Genomic DNA, 12,344 nt, shown 5'->3' with positions numbered 1-12,344 from the left:
GAGCTCGCCACTGGTATCAGACCCACCGGCCGTCCATGTCTCCGTTATAAAGACGTCTGCAAACGCGACATGAAATCGTGTGACATTGATCACAAGTCGTGGGAGTCAGTTGCCAGCATTCGCCAGAGCTGGCGGGCAGCCATAAAGACAGGGCTAAATTGTGGCGAGTCGAAGAGACTTAGTAGTTGGCAGGAAAAAAGACAGAGGCGCAAGGGGAGAGCCAACTGTGCAACAGCCCCAACAAACAAATTTCTCTGCAGCACCTGTGGAAGAGCCTGTCACTCCAGAATTGGCCTTTATAGCCACTCCAGGCGCTGCTTCACAAACCACTGACCACCTCCAGGCGCGTATCCATTGTCTCTCGAGATAAGGAGGCCCAAAAAGAAAAAAAAAAAGATTACTTATATCTTAGATTTGCTGACATATTTCTCCTTCCACTTCCCTTGTACTATTAGATGATCAATAGTATACCCACATTAATGTGATGGATCCCTTATTCCTGATCTCAATCCGTATGGTTCCATTTCTGTCTTAATGATAATTATACCCTTTTTATCTACTGACATTGTTGACTCAGATTAGTACAGCTATACCACACCTGCTTCTTCCTTCTCTAACCTTTCTGAATAGGGAATATCCTGCACCACTATTTAACTGCAAGTTCTGTTTTTTTTTTATGTGGCCATGTTTTAGTTCTCCTGACGACATCTGGTTCCACACCATGAAATATTGCCTCAAGCTCCTTTGCTTTGTTACAGATATTATGCACATTGCTGTACTTACAAATTTGCTTGGCCAGCAGGAGTCAGCACTTAGGTCAGACTGCATGCATTGCATTATTACATGTCATTGTTATCCTAGAATTGTACTCATAAAGATTTGTGAATCTGTACCATTAGATGCCTTTGTTCCTCTGCCCACTTTCGACCCTTCACTTACACTGAGTCGGTGAACTTTTATTCCTCCTACCAAAATGCACTGCCTCACAGTTAGCTATATTGAAATTCAGTAAATTTATTAATGTCTTCCTGTGTTTTGTCAGTCTTCCTCAGCACAAATTTTGATATTGTACTTCCCATTCCTGAGTCCAAATTATTTATGTAAAAGTGAACAACAGTGGTCCCTGATCTGATTCCTGTGAAACACCACTTCCAACCTTCCACCAGTCTGAGAAACTACTGTTAACCCTACTCTGTAGCCAGTTTTCTATGCATTCTGCTACTTGTCCTCTGATCACACATGCTCTGAAATTAGTCACAAGTCTACTATGTGATACCATAGCCAAGGTCTTTTGATAATCAAAGTATATTAGATCTGATGCATTACCTATGTCTACTCTTTCTGTTACTTCTTCAAATAATTCAATAAAGTTGGCCAATCATGAGCTTCCATTTTGAAATCCATGTTGACAATACTTTAATATATTTTTGGTTTCTAAATGTTTTTATTACATCTTTGAGTAAAGATTCCATTATATTTCCTACCACCAACGTTAATCTAGTTGGTCCATAGTTCCCTGTGTTTGTTCTATCTGTCATTTTATATAAATGGAAAAAAGATTAGCTGCCCACCAGTTCTCTGACACTATTTTCTTTTGAATTTTCTTGCAGATATACTAGAACCTCAGCTATTTCTTACTTTTTTTGTATGTGCAAATGCAAACCATTCCGAAGAGGCGATTTACTTTCTCCAAGTTTGACTTGTTTATCAATTAGCTACCTCCTTTCTCTCTTAAATTTCTTGATATCTTTTTTGGTCTCTTCTTCTGATGTCATGCCCACTGTGTTAGTTTCTCTGGCAAATACTGTGATAAAGTAATTATTCAATATAGATGCCATGTACTATTCATTTTTATATTCTTGGCAATTTAATTTTGTGGTGCCTTTTTGCATTCCTAATTGATTTTTCAATTATTTTCAACACCCGTAGAATTCCCTTTTGTCGTCCTTTGCTGCTTATGCACACAATATGTTTTTTCTTTGGTTTTATTTTTCCCCTTATCCATATCGCTCCATTACTGATTACTTTGTTCTTTGTTAGTGGAATATATTTCTCCTGAAATCTAATGATTAAGCTTTTCTAAATATTTCTCATTGATGTTCTGTTTCTTTGTTTGTCAACATTTTTTTCCAGTTTACGTTCTCTCATTCTTTTCTCATCCCCTCAAAATTAGCTTTTCCTAATCTTTGGCCTCAGTCTTACTTATTTCTTCCTCTATCATTATTTTCAAACATCATTATGTTGTGATTGTTATTGTCTAAATGTTCCCCTATGCTTACTTCACTTATCTACTCTGAATCATTTCCCATTACTTGATGCAGCAGTGGTTCTTCTCTGCTTGGGCTTCTTACAAATTGGGTAAGAAAGGAGTCCTGTACACACAGTAAAAGCTCCATTCTCTTTTCCTCCTTCACCACCACTTTTTCCAGTTTATTCAAGGGTAGTTGAAAATTCCCATTCTACTCATTATTTTACTCCTTTCATAGATTTGCCTAAATATTTCTTCCCCACTTCCCTTTTGCTATTTGATGATCTATAGGATAACCTTATTAGCATGATTGATCCCTTATTATCCCAAATCTCATCCATATGGATACTGTTTCAATCTTACTGTTAGTTTTGTCCCTTTTTTCTACTGCTATTATGTTACTCCTAATTAGTACAGCTACCCCACCTCCCTATTCCTTCTCTATCCTTTCCAAATATATTATATCCTGTAATATCTAACTACCAACCCTGGAACTATGTGCGACTTCATCCCACTAGATAGAACTACATAGAATGTACAGCATAGAAACAAGCCATTTGGCCCAAATGTCCATGTCAATGTTTATATTCCACACAAGCCTCCTCCAGCCCTTTTAATCCAACTCTATCACTATAATCTTCTATTCCTTTCTCCAGCATGTGTTTATCCAGCTTCCCCTTAAATGCATCAATGTCATTTGCTTCAACCACTCCTTGTGGTAGTGAATTCCACATTGTAATCACTCTGGTTAAAAGTAAAACCCTGAACTCCTACTGGATTTATTGGTGCATATCTTACATTTATGTCCTCCAGTTTGGGTCAGTTACATACTGATCTAGCTTTCCTCTTTGACTTCAAAGCCACTGAACTAGTTTCTGCCAAACACTTTTTTCCTTAACAATAGCCTGGGGCCTGATCCAGCACTCAGTTAGCTCATGGCTGTCCAATGTACCTGTCTAATGGCTAAATCTTTTCCCATCTCATCTCCAGTTCCATCCATTGCAAGCTGCTTTTTATTTTTATTACTACGACCTGTGCTCATCATTTATCTCTTTCCATTTCAACTTCACCAAATTTCAAATCTATACCATTCTTCCCATTCTTCCATCTCCCTGAATCTTCATCATATTCACAGCTCACCAACTCTGACTCATTCTTCCACAGAACCTCAACACAATGAAACTCTTCCAAATTGCTTCCTCCTACAGTTTACAGGCTTTTCAAACACATCTTTGGCATCATCTACCAACAGTACTTGATTTCTAGCATTAAAACCTTGGTTCTTCACTAGATTCCCTTCAAGAAAATGCACTGTTGTACAGGAAATGCCTCCATCTCAATGACTTACATTGAAAACTATTTTGGATGATGCACACATTCCTGTACAGGCGGATAATTTATTTTTATTAATTGTATTTCTATTTCATTTTTAACAGTTATTTATACTTATGCTCTAGAACTTTATCTGTTCCCTGAATGTTTCTGATACCATTATTCCTCAGCATGGTCTGACCTTTACTCTCATTCTTTTATCTTGAGGGTACTGTTATTACAACAAGATCTCCCTCCTCCCTGTTTTTCGAGTTGAACGTTTTGTCCATAACTCAGTTATCCTTTCCGTTAGGACCAGGTCTAGGCGCGGTCCACCCAATATTGGTGCCAATGCCCCATGAAACGGAAGCCCTCCATCCCATATCACACATTCATTACTTGTACACACTTTGACATTCATGCCTTTGATGGTGAAGCACTGCCTTTTATTAACAAAACCTTGACTACTCCATGAATGCATGGATGATATGTTTTTACTATTACTGTGACTAATCGGGCTGAATTATACGAGCCCCTCAACGAGTGGGTTGCGGCAGGGGGAAGGCAAGATTCTGTGGGGAGAGGCCCACCTCGACCCCCGACGTCGAGAAAGGTCCGCCACATATTATCATCTTAATATTCAAATTAACAATAAAGAGATGTAAATGAACTTACCTGCAGGCGGCGGCTGTCTCACGCCGATTTTGCAGCCGCCATTCGTACTCCATATGGAGTTCCGAGGCGGGAACCTGGTGCAGAGGAGGGGAGGAATAAAATTTTCGTGGGGGAGGGGTTGAGGAGTGGGGAAACCACTTTTTGTTGGATGTGGGGATGGTGGGAAGGGGTTGAAGGGCAAAAGTTAGAAGGTAAAGATCGGGTTGGGAATAAGGCAAGTTTTGCAAATATTGAGCAGTGAAATAACCATTGGGGGGCCGTTGGGGAAGGGCCTCCATCTCCTAATTATTTATTAAAAACATATGCAGTACGCTGCATCTTTAAAATTTTATATCTGCGTTAATGGCGTTGGCGCCGGACGGCTGACGGAAGGCCGCCACTCTCACAATGCGCTGCCACGGAGCGCGGCGCACTAATACAACCCATTTTCCAGGAACTGCCCAGGCGTCACAGATCCTCACAGAGCCCAGTATTCCATCACTCTTTGAGAGAGAGAAAAGGTTGCAAGATTAGTTCTCGGGAAATGTAGGGCCAGATTTTCAAAGGGCTGCGAGGTCAGGACCTGGTGTGGGTATGATTTAAAAATCTCAGTCCCGGAGGTCATCTCCAGAACCTGACATCTCTGGGACATTCCAAAATTTTCAATGTAAGGGCCTGTGTGGTGGGGGGGGGGGGGGGGGGGTGGGGAATGGGAATAGGGGAGCCACTTGCCTCCAATTAAGGGCTTATTAAGCTCATGAAGGAGCTCGTTAAGGGGGTCGGGGGATCTGAACTGCAATTTTCTATGACGATTCTGGTGAGCCCGACCAGTCTGGTGCATGATAGTCGGGCTCACAGTGGGCAGGGGGCAAACCTTATTTCTGCATAATGAAATGTTTTGGACCCAAAGGGATGTTGTCTCGGGCCGAGTGTAGGACATTTTTTTTAAAATTCTGGAGGCACTGCCACTCCGTGGGCTCTCAATTGGCAAGACAGCGGCAGGCCCCATCATGGCTGCTGCCTGCCTTTGCTGCTCGCACTCTGGAGGAAGCTCCTGTCTCCTGCAGATACTTTGTACCACTAATTGGGTGCTGAGATCTCCTCCTGCCCAATTAGGGCATTACCATTTGAAGATCACATTGCATTAGCAATGTAGATGCTGGGTTGGGACCCAGAAATTATCTGGGCATCGGGTTCCTGACCCTGGTTTGAAAATTCAGCCTGTAATGTATCCATTTGCAATGAGTCTGATGATACCTTAACTGAACCGCCAGATCCCTCAAGAAACTGCTAACAGTATGCATTCACTAGTCAGAAATGTGGTCAAGCCTGTTAAAACAGAATGGTGATAATGTGATCACACAGTTCCAAAAGGGAAACTGTGCACACAGGGGTGTTGAGGTGAAGGTACAGCTACACCATTACTGTGCAAATTATCCAACTAATGCTCATTGCAAGCCCAGCTTCCTGGTTGGAGCATTAAATAATTTTCACATTTCTGATGTCTTTTACTAGGTGACTCGTACTTCTGTGATTCACATCAAGCTCACAGAATAATTGTGGCATTTTACACACTGTACAGGATGAGCTGCAAGAAGCATAGGTCCAGTAGGTGGATGAATGGATGTGTTAACAAAGCTGTAAACATGCAGTTGATGTATTCCTTTATACCATCTCCAATAAGAAGGACTCAATGCAGAACATTGTAACCCAAATCAGCCTTTATCAGATGTTCAATATTAAACTTCTTTATCTCATTAACATCAGTAATAGTGGTCCTCATAAATTCTAGAATTGTACTGACTACCTGAATGGCTGCAGTGCTCATCACAGGTGCCTAAGCAGTTTCATGATGATCCATGGCAGTTTGCAGATCTGAGAACCCGTCCGATATGGCAATAACCAAATGGATGTTCATTATATGAAGACTATAAATGTCACAGTGTAGCTTTCATTGCCTTTTACCTTGAGTAAGTAACATATTCAACTACTTGCATAGGAGCCTTTTTTTGTCTGTGGCCCTGTAAGGTTGGTGATACAGACCAAGCACATTGGGATCATGGTAATTGGGAAACTTCAACTCAATAGCAACATTTTGAGACCTTATTTCTATCCCTTGCTCATGTATGAAGAGCAACTTATGCTGTGTTCCTTGTTCCATATCACTGTGGTTCTCCACCATGCTCATGACTGAGCTGACTTGTGTCAAAATGTTGTGGTGAGCAATGAGGAGAATGTGTTTCTTGCTTGTCCTCATCTTTCTAAATTTTTAACCTTTTTTGGCGATTGGAAATGCCACAATAGAAGCACCTAGACCACGACTAAGCATATAGTAGTACCAAAAATAGTATGTGCCGTGTTTAGCAGTGGTACAAAAGAATGCCACTGGTCTTTTGGGCCTCCTTATCTCGAGAGACAATGGATACGCGCCTGGAGGTGGTCAGTGGTTTGTGAAGCAGCGCCTGGAGTGGCTATAAAGGCCAATTCTGGAGTGACAGGCTCTTCCACAGGTGCTGCAGAGAAATTTGTTTGTTGGGGCTGTTGCACAGTTGGCTCTCCCCTTGCGCCTCTGTCTTTTTTCCTGCCAACTACTAAGTCTCTTTGACTCGCCACAATTTAGCCCTGTCTTTATGGCTGCCCGCCAGCTCTGGCGAATGCTGGCAACTGACTCCCACGACTTGTGATCAATGTCACACGATTTCATGTCGCGTTTGCAGACGTCTTTATAACGGAGACATGGACGGCCGGTGGGTCTGATACCAGTGGCGAGCTCGCTGTACAATGTGTCTTTGGGGATCCTGCCATCTTCCATGCGGCTCACATGGCCAAGCCATCTCAAGCGCCGCTGACTCAGTAGTGTGTATAAGCTGGGGGTGTTGGCCGCTTCAAGGACTTCTGTGTTGGAGATATAGTCCTGCCACCTGATGCCAAGTATTCTCCGAAGGCAGCGAAGATGGAATGAATTGAGACGTCGCTCTTGGCTGGCATACGTTGTCCAGGCCTCGCTGCCGTAGAGCAAGGTACTGAGGACACAGGCCTGATACACTCGGACTTTTGTGTTCCGTGTCAGTGCGCCATTTTCCCACACTCTCTTGGCCAGTCTGGACATAGCAGTGGAAGCCTTACCCATGCGCTTGTTGATTTCTGCATCTAGAGACAGGTTACTGGTGATAGTTGAGCCTAGGTAGGTGAACTCTTGAACCACTTCCAGAGCGTGGTCGCCAATATTGATGGATGGAGCATTTCTGACATCCTGCCCCATGATGTTCGTTTTCTTGAGGCTGATGGTTAGGCCAAATTCATTGCAGGCAGACGCAAACCTGTCGATGAGACTCTGCAGGCATTCTTCAGTGTGAGATGTTAAAGCAGCATCGTCAGCAAAGAGGAGTTCTCTGATGAGGACTTTCCGTACTTTGGACTTCGCTCTTCGACGGGCAAGGTTGAACAACCTGCCCCCTGATCTTGTGTGGAGGAAAATTCCTCCACACAAGGATTTGAACGCATGTGAAAGCAGCAGGGAGAAGAAAATCCCAAAAAGTGTGGGTGCGAGAACACAGCCCTGTTTCACACCACTCAGGATAGGAAAGGGCTCTGATGAGGAGCCACCATGTTGAATTGTGCCTTTCATATTGTCATGGAATGAGGTGATGATACTTAGTAGCTTTGGTGGACATCCAATCTTTTCTAGTAGTCTGAAGAGACCACGTCTGCTGACGAGGTCAAAGGCTTTGGTGAGATCAATGAAAGCAATGTAGAGGGGCATCTGTTGTTCACGGCATTTCTCCTGTATCTGACGAAGGGAGAACAGCATGTCAATAGTCGATCTCTCTGCACGAAAGCCACACTGTGCCTCAGGGTAGACGCGCTCGGCCAGCTTCTGGAGCCTGTTCAGAGCGACTCGAGCAAAGACTTTCCCCACTATGCTGAGCAGGGAGATTCCACGGTAGTTGTTGCAGTCACCGCGGTCACCTTTGTTTTTATAGAGGGTGATGATGTTGGCATCGCGCATGTCCTGGGGTACTGCTCCCTCGTCCCAGCACAGGCATAGCAGTTCATGTAGTGCTGAGAGTATAGCAGGCTTGGCACTCTTGATTATTTCAGGGGTAATGCTGTCCTTCCCAGGGGCTTTTCCGCTGGCTAGGGAATCAATGGCATCACTGAGTTCCGATTTGGTTGGCTGTATGTCCAGCTCATCCATGACTGGTAGAGGCTGGGCTGCATTGAGGGCAGTCTCAGTGACAGCATTCTCCCTGGAGTACAGTTCTAGGTAGTGCTCAACCCAGCGGTCCATCTGTTTGCGTTGGTCAGTGATTATGTCCCCCGATTTAGATTTGAGGGGGGTGATCTTCTTGATGGTTGGCCCAAGAGCTCTCTTCATGCCATCATACATTCCTCTGATGTTTCCGGTGTCTGAGGCCAGCTGAATATGACTGCATAGGTGTTGCCAGTAGTCGTTTGCGCAACGCCTAGCTGTTCTTTGTGCAGTACTTCTGGCTGCTTTAAGTGCTGCGGATGTTAAATCGCTGGGGGCTTTCTTGTAGTTCAACAGTGCAATGCGCTTAGCGGCTATGACAGGTTCCAGCTCTTCATTATGAGATTGAAACCAGTCTGCATTTCTCTTCGCACTTTTGCCGTAGGTGGTCAAAGCTGACTCATAGATGGCGTCTCTGATGTGGGCCCACTTGGTCTCAGCATCCCCACTGGTACCATGAACATATGAGCACAAACTAAGAACAGAATCATCGCCACCAGTGAACAGATACCCAGCCAATATTAACCAATTTTCCTCCACAGGACACATAGATTTCCTTCCCAGCTCATGGAAGCTTTGTTGAAGTGTCAGAAACAACTCTAACATCTGACTTTTCAAACTTTAACGGGGTATAGTGCTTGAACTTCACCCCCCAGTTCCATATCTTGGAAATGTGGATGGAGCTCATTAGTTACCAATCATTCATTTAAATGAACAGAAAATCAAATGCAGCACTTGCCCAAAGCCACTTATTTTCATCTTTTCCAATCTAATTTGCTGACTTTTTTCAACCATCCCTTTGGTGCAGGTTCTTTCTTCATTTCCATTGTTCTTCTGACAGGAGTTACATCAGAAAAGTGGGAGAACCCCACAGAAACTTCTCCTCCTCACTGCTTATACCATGCAAGATAACCCACTGATGTGGAGAAGTGCAGTGTGTCCATTATTTTATATTGTTACATAAAGACAAGCTGTACTTGTTGAAATAACTGTTGTTCTGTATGTTCATATCCTATGAAATAAAGCTAGTTAACAATTGATATCCGGCCTCATCTCATCAAGTGGTTACTGAGTCCAAACAAATAGATAAAATTGGCAGGGAGGAAAAGACCAGCTGGTCCATCAAGCCTGCCCCACATCATTATTGGCCAGAGCATCATGACTTCTTCCTTCCCCCAGCACTCCTCCCACAACCCCCGTAGCCATGTAACCTCCTGGGAAAGGCAAACAAACAGATTGAAAAGATTGGCGATCACACGAATGATACGTTAACTCCAGTTCAGATCATAAGAGGCTCCTATTGTTACCCACTTGGATTGCGTTATTGTATAGTTAAATATTGGACAGTATGGACACTGCCAAAACATAAGCCATCCGAGCAACTTATGAAAGTGTCTAGCACAGTTACATCCAAGAGAATATCTCGGCAGGATCTTAAACTTGGATAAAAACAAGAAATGCTGGAAATACTCAGCAGGTCTGGCAGCATCTGTGGAGAGAGAAGCAGAGTTAACATTTCAGGTCACTGACCCTTCTTCAGAACCGATGAAGGGTCACTGACCTGAAACGTTAACTCTGCTTCTCTTTCCACAGATGCTGCCAGACCTGCTGAGTATTTCCAGCATTTTTTGTTTTTATCTCAGACTTCCAGCATCTGCAGTACTTTGCTTTTATCTTAAACTTGGAACCTGGGTGGTGCAATGCAATTTAAAAGATTTACAAGCAATGCCTGGAACTTTTAAAACTGAAATCTGAATCTTTTTAATGTTGAGAATTGAGGCTCCAATCTGTGTGCTCTCTCCCAACATTAAACTTCGATCTGAAGGAGACTGATCTTCCAGGTCCCTCAAGTATAACAATTCTCATAGTCCTAGACAGGATAGATTGAGAACAATAATTAGAAGTGAAAATTCTTAAAATCTAATTTCTAGATAAATAATAAACATGAAGTAAAATTAGGGACACTGACTGATTTCACCAAAATTTAAACAGGACCAAGGTTTTTATTCTTGAATTTTAAAAATAAGTGGACAGTTAAGATGATTCCATGCATCATTCACATGCTTTAAGCATTCATTGTACATGTTCCTATTTCGCAGTGCCCTTGTGCAGTTGCCATTTGCCAATGAAACATCGGTGCTGCTCCTGTTCCACCACTGTAACTTTGGTGGAAAAATTTTGCCAATGTTTTCGCACATCTGGCAAAGCGATGGTGATTTAGTGGGAACAACTCCAAGAAAATTCTCATTGAGTCATCCAGCACTATTATTGCAGGTTATGTTCTGACTGGCTCGTTAATTCCAACTTGACTTGCCTGAAAATGTACAAGTAAACTTGTGCATTCCAGAAAGTGAAGTGAATCTAGGAAGAAAAAAAGTTAAAGCATTTAAATGTATTCGCTGTGGAATTTTAGGGACATTTGGTATTTCCAGCATTTTCATTATAATTGTATTCACTCAGTTGGCTGGATTTCATGTGTTAGTTGGATTGCACCCCCATCTGATCCATTTCCCTGTGTTAGGAATTATTTGCAATGTGCAGCAGGCTCCTGACAAGACAGCTTTGGGAAAGCCTGCCCGCAAAATCCCAGTGGTGCTGCAGTGTGGCAGTCACTGCAGCACCAGAGGAGGTGTCAGAGACTGACAGCTGCAAAGGAAGGTGAGTGGGAGCTACATTAAAGGGACAGGCAGTCAGTACAAGGTTCTGTTCTTCATTGTGAACCTTAGTGTCATTGCACAACAGCCCTGGGAAGTGACAGTAACTAGGGTGTATGTAAAGAAAATCTAATCATTTGAGACATGCACAGGCTGACTTTCAACAGGAGTCACTGGACAATTAGTGATTTATTACCCTCCCTTTTCCAAGGTTGCTGAGGCCAATTGTGGTTCATTAACTAGCTGTGTTCAGTTAACTCAGCACTGACTGAAGATTGAACCTGGAATCTTCAGGTCTGTGAGATTTACTCATATTTATTTACTTCACCATTAGGGAGTTTTTTTCTTTTAAGTCTAACATTTTATACTCTTTAGCCTCCAGGTGACCTTTCTTGGGACAGCCCCCACATGTATATGTGCAGATGAATATTCATGAATGTAATGAAGCGAATATGGTCATTGTATTCCTGGTCCACTGATCAATAAAATCAGTTTATGCTTTAATGGGTGTGACATTTAAACAGATACCTTGTTTGTGATCAATGATTATTCCTCAACCCCGGCCAATAGAAGAGATTTCTATACTCACCATATCGATGGTGATGGAGAGCTTTCCGACCAATACCTCCGCAGATACGCAATACGACTCTTAGATATTCATAGCCACAGATATGTACGTATGTTTCATCAAGATCTAATGCAGTGTCTGCAAAGAAGGGCAGCAACAGCCCAACTGCCAGGATGAACACCAGACATTTCGTCATTTCAGCTCACTGTGCTGAGTGTCTTGTGATTTCTTCTCTGTTTCTTCTCCCCTTTATAGCTGTTTTGCTCCCTGACTGCAACTCATCATTGTTTTTCATTAACTTTTGTCTCATTTTCTGATGGCGTTTGACATTTTTCCAACACCTGAAATCCGTAATGCCCTAACAGAACATAACTTTTGTTGATTAATGTTTGGTCTAACCAGTTGGTGTTTGTAATTATTATCTAACAGCTTGTAGGGGCAAAATTGGGGTTGTTCGCACCCACTATTTGGGGCGCGACGAGGCCCGTTATGCATCATCCCAATTATCCCAATCAATATTTGGGTAGTTAAAGTCCCTCCATATTACCACTTTATAGTTCTTGCACATCTCTATGATTTCCCTGCACATTTGCTCCTCTATCTCTCTCTCACTATTTGGAGGCTTTAGAATCCCCTAGTAACATGATCATGTCCTTT

The sequence above is a fragment of the Heterodontus francisci genome, chromosome 4, assembly GCF_036365525.1.
Source record: "Heterodontus francisci isolate sHetFra1 chromosome 4, sHetFra1.hap1, whole genome shotgun sequence".
NCBI lineage: Eukaryota > Metazoa > Chordata > Chondrichthyes > Heterodontiformes > Heterodontidae > Heterodontus > Heterodontus francisci.
The sequence above is the reverse complement of the archived record's forward strand: the minus strand, read 5'-3'. Positions refer to the sequence as shown.